The sequence below is a fragment of the Temnothorax longispinosus genome, chromosome 11 (genome assembly GCF_030848805.1).
Source record: "Temnothorax longispinosus isolate EJ_2023e chromosome 11, Tlon_JGU_v1, whole genome shotgun sequence".
NCBI classification, from domain to species: Eukaryota; Metazoa; Arthropoda; class Insecta; order Hymenoptera; family Formicidae; genus Temnothorax; species Temnothorax longispinosus.
Window position 1 is genome coordinate 10,081,143 of NC_092368.1, and position 6,000 is coordinate 10,087,142.

Genomic DNA, 6,000 nt, shown 5'->3' on the forward strand with positions numbered 1-6,000 from the left:
ATCTAGAAAGACAAAATGAAATAATCATTAATATGGATAAATTTATCGAGGAAATGCGGGTTGGCCAAAGAAAAAGTATGATGCAATTTCAGAAGGGCATTTTATTGTGCAACAAGTCCTTGCGGGAAATGTTCGTGTACATACAACATAAGTATTCGTCTGAAGAATTCGACGTGAAATATATATTAACAAGACGATTAAACCAGGATATTTTAGAAATTTTTTTTTCATATATAAGATTAATGGGAAGTGCATATGATCATCCTGCACCTGTAGAAGTAAAAAATAGACTAAAATTATATATTCTGAGCAAGCATTCCGAGCATGTAGTCTCGCAGCACAGGAATACTGAAGGTGACAGTACTAGTAAAATGTTGATTGGTATAGAAGATGTACATAATTCAGATTCTATTGATCCTGATGACTCAATATGTGAAGAGTCTATTGATCCTGATGACCCAACATGTAAAGAGGAAAAATTATTTATGCGCACTCCACAATTAAAGGATGTCACAAACATAAGAGACATAGATAAAAACTTACATAATGTACAAGAGAGAGAAGAAGATAGTGAAGGTATAATAAAACGAAGTACAATTTCTTTTCATGAATAACAAAAATACAGGCTTACTACACGTATTGTAGAATCGAAAATAATGGTAAATAGTGATATGACTACATGAAGGGAACATTGTATCACATACCAAGTATTCTTTTATATCCACTATATTATTATATTAATTGCTTTATTTAACTTCCACTTTTATGCCACATCCTTTATTGTTTTCAGTAAACAAATCTACAAAGCACTTACCTAAATGCTAAATCACACAGAACAACTCGTTCTATATCTTTCTATATCTTTCTATATCTTCTTATTTTTATATATTCTATATATTTCTATATATTTCTATATATTTTATGTTGTATACCAAGGCTACACGGTCAACGTGACGCTACAAATGCTTTGGAGCGTTCTTCTTCTCTTTCTTTCTTCATTGAAAGAAAAGAGAAGAGGAATGCTTCGAAGCATTTGTAGCGTCACGTTGACCGTAACCCAAAACATCCTATTTAAGGAAAATGTTATTCAAATAACTATAGTTTACGTTACATATACTATATAGATTTTCAATTAAATTTTCCTCGAAATAAGGATGTTTTGAATAAAAGCAACCCTAATCATTAATATCAATCTTATATCCTTTTAGTGTTAAATCTAAGTTCTTATGAGCCTGGTCTGCATGAAGTACAATTACTCGAAGATTTTGAGCGGTTCGTTGCACAAGACGTAATAGAAAAAAATGCACTTCTTTACATAGCTGGTTACGTTGCACACAGATCCCGTGATCGTTATGGTGATTTGAGAGTTCCTACTAAAGATATCCCAAATCCACCAAATGATTGGACTTGCACATTATCCCGAGGAAATTGCATGTATCCTTCCGAAAAACTTAAAAATGTAGCAGAAATAATGAATACAGAGTTCATAAAATTTTACGGTACTTTCTTAAGTACACAAAACAAAATTTTTGACAGATTAACGAACATTGTATGTTTAAAAAGTAATAATTGTATTCCTAGAGAAGTTATTGCATGTCTGGTGCGTATTAGGACATACATAGACAATTAAATAACGATATTGTTCTAAATAACATAGTAAAGAGAAAAGCGAACAAAATTAAAAAATTAAGCAACAAAGAAAATGTATTTACACAAATAAAATAACATGTAGAAAAAAATGCATTTATTATGTTTTATAATTATTTTTACACATTAACCTTCATATATATATTTGTACAATCAATTTATTTTTATTATTTTATTTCTTATCATATATATTATCAATTTATTTATTATCATTACATGTATTAGAGAATATTCATAATCCGATCTTAATACTGCATTTGAATCTCGCGCTACATTTATGGTCAAAATTTGATTGGCTGCTCCGTACTAACAGCAGCCATTATGCGCAATGGTACACCTTATATCCTTACACCATGGCTCGGAAGAGATCCTGGCGGGCACCGCCGTAGAGTTATCAGACAAATTGAATATTTTGGAATTATTTTTTTTCATATAATTTGGGAATCATTTGGGAAAGTTTGGGAAAATTGTTTAAACATTTGGGAAAGAATAGATTGTTTGTTATTAACAATATTTATCGAGCGTCAAGTTAGCAGATAGCGACTATGTTTAATGTTTATTATAAATGGAATTGATTGGAAATCATTTGGGGATGATATCTTCATTGTAATTTTTATTTGAGAAAAGTCACTTTTTTTTGTAATTTAAATAAATCTTTGTATTAAATGTTCTTTTTCGCTGCACTTCTGCACTAGTACAACAAGTGAACTTACTGCACTAGTTCAGAAGTGTAGCGAAAAAGAACAGACCGTTATCGGCAGTAGTGTGAAAATTACATATTTTTCGGAGGAGCTGAGGAGCAGCGAGTTGCTTACGTCGAGACCGTCGAGTAGACCTCGACATGACAATATATTCCGAAAAGAAAATTTGTAGATGTTATTTTCTTCATATATACTTCATATATACATTATTTATATCTTATAAACAGAGTAATTCCTTTATTTTCTTTTCCATAATCGTGGTACACTGACTCGCATGAGTCGGAAATACATTCAGTTAAAAGAAGAATTCCTTTTCCGTCACGCGGTTACATTTATCACTAATAATAAGAATCTATCTTCTTTTCTCGTTGTTTCAGTGTATCTTATTTGAAACAAACGTGCGAGCAAGCGAGAGTGTGAATGAATATATGAAAAGTAGAATAAAAAAGAAACAAAATGTACGAGAAAATGAGAATAACGAGCATTAACGACGGTCTCGACGTAAGCAACTCGCTGCTCCTCAGCTCCTCCGAAAAATATGTAATTTTCACACTACTGCCGATAACGGTTTGTTCTTTTTCGCTACACTTCTGAACTAGTGCAGTAAGTTCACTTGTTGTACTAGTGCAGAAGTGTAGCAAAAAAGAACATTTAATACAAAGATTTATTTAAATTACAAAAAAAGCGACTTTTCCCAAATAAAAATTACAATGAAGATGTCATCCCCAAATGATTTCCAATCGATTCCATTTATAATAAACATTAAACATAGTCGCTATCTGCTAATTTGACGCTCGATAAATATTGTTAATAACAAAAAATCTATTCTTTTCCAAATGTTTAAACAATTTTCCCAAACTTTCCCAAATGATTCCCAAATTATATGAAAAAGAATAATTCCAAAATATTCAATTTGTCTGATAACTCTACGGCGGTCTAGCGGGCAGCACGCCAGGCCCCTCCCGCCTCTTCCTCGTTGAAGGCACCGCGCCTTCCTACGCGTGCCCTCTGCCACACTCTTTTGGCGTAAACGGAGGAGCGCCGGAGTCCGGCTATCTCCTCCGTCCACCAATAGGCGATGCGCCGAAAGGGGAGACGGCGGAGCCGAGGCATAGCCACATCGCATGCCTGCGACATGACTTCCGCCAAGCACTCGGCCTCTCGAATGTGGTCCGCGTTTTTAATGTTTTTTTCTTTTTCGATTTTTGTGTTATTGTTCCAACTTTAAAATGCACTCGGTTTTTTTTTAGATTTTTTTGGTGTGATTTATTTATAATTTTTTAAAACCAATCATATCGTTGGCCACAAATTAAAAATCTGAAAAAATTTTCAAAAATCCTATATTAAATATCAAAATTTTTAAGCCTTGACCCAGAGTGGGACGGCGTTTGCTTCTATTTTTTTAAGCTTTTTTAAAAAAAACAATTAAAAAATTAAAAACATAGGTCGGTCCAATGTAAGCTGTTGCTTGAACATTTTTATATATAACAGGATTTTGAAGAATTTTTTCAGATTTTTTTAACGCGATTTTTTGTATTTTGGAAAATCGCTTCAAAAAATTTGAAATAATTTATAAAAAATCCTGTTATATATAAAAATTTGCAAGTAACAGCCTACTAACTTATGCTTCTAACTTTTTCAATTTTTTTTCGAAAAAAGTTTAAAAAAGCTCAAAAAAAGCTATTTAAAGAAGTAGAAGCGAACGCCGACCCACTCTGAGTCAAAGCTTAAAAGTTTTGATGTCTGATATAGGATTTTTGAGAATTTTTTCAGATTTTTAAATTGTGGCCAACGATATGTTGGTTTAAAATATTATAAGTAAATCAAATTTATAAAAAAAAATCTTAAAGTTATTATTACAAGATTTTTGAATACTACAAAGATGTCTTATATAGAAGTATATTGTCGTGCCGTACCCCTGATTCGAGGGGTCGGCACTGAGTTTTTTTGGATCCGCCGGGAGGAAGGAGGAATAATGTTGCCAGATTCTTGTTTAATGATATTTTAATAAAAACCTTTTTGTCACTTGTTACAATAGCTTCGTTAATTTCGTTGCCCTGACTCGCGGGCGTTCACAATAGGATAAGTTACGTTGGTCGCGCGCGATTAGCCTTACGTTCTAACCGCCCGCCGCTTCTTGGAAGGGCGGGCTTTTTATCTCTTCGCGTATTACTTCCGCGATGCTGACTTAGCTGTCAGCGCTTTTGCTTCCGGGTGAGCGACCTGGAAGCCGCTTGCGACACCCGGAATGCCACCTCAAGTGAGTTTGGCAATATTCGGGATGTGCGCTGACAGTTATGTGTCGCAATTAAGGCGACTTCCGCCTCACAACAATATGCAAGAAGGAGAGCCAGAGGAGCGCCACTAATCCGTTCCATCATTGATGTCAAGCAACGTTGGATGCGACTGCTGCTTGGATAGGTGACCGCTCTAGAGAAAATGGATATTCAAAAGATATGCAGAAATTTGTATATCTTTTGTATATTCAGTCTGTATAGTATTTTTGCTTTATCCGTATATAGAGATATTCAATATTATGTTGTGTATACAGAATACACATATGGCTGAATATATACCTATATTGAATCTCTGTATACGGATAAAGCCAAAATACTACATATACTGAATGTACAAGATATACAAATTTCTATACCTTTGAATATACTTTTTCTCTAGAGCAGTTCGATTTGGCATGGAATGGCTCATATACAGGTTTACAGAAGATATACACAATTTATGTATGTGTATACAGAATTTCTGTATCCGTATATTGAATATGTGTATCCTATTCCATGGTCATATACAAGTTGAATATACTTACAACTCGGATCTCTGTATACTTAAGGGGTATATATTGGTCGTGAATATCCAAATATACAGGCCATGGAATAGCATACACATATTTAATATACGGATACAGAAACTCGGTATACGCATACATAAATTGTGTATACCTTTGTAACGATGCGCCCCTTACGCCAAGGCATCGTCCACAATTTTTAATCATTCAAAACGCACCGTGTGCGCGGGAAATCCGCCGCACCGGTGCCTTCCCGCACGACGTCGACGAGCGCCGAAGCGAGCCGATCCTCGCCGAAGCGAGCACACGGGATCGCGCCGCTCCTACCACCACGCCATCTCCTGACGATCGGCCTCCCTCCTGCCAAGCTCGCCGCGCCGAGCGGTATAAAAAGCCGGCGCGCTCGACGAAACGACACTTCGTCTCTACCACGGTTCTCCGCTACTCCTGACGAAGCCTACCTTCCAGATCCTAGGGCGACACGCAAAACGAGGTCCAGCGTTTGGGCCTCTACTGAGGGTTCTCAGAGTGTCCCCGAGCTCCCTCACACTTACCCCGACGGCCACGGCACCGCGCGGTCGAGCGTGCTCGGGCTCGTAGCGAGGGTTCTTGCGACCGTAACCCCGGGATTCCGCAATCCTCCGTTGTACATATCGCGCTCCCGCCCATGTTATCAGCCTTCTCGATATACCGCACCGGGTGCACCCGCACCACGATGCCGCGCCGCGACCGTCGAGTACTATACCTCCGCGTTCATCGTACTACGCGAATTCGCACGCCCTACCGCCTGTCGTCATATACCGCGCTGCGGTGCTCTCCGTAACCGCGTTCCGTTCGTATATGATATCTGTA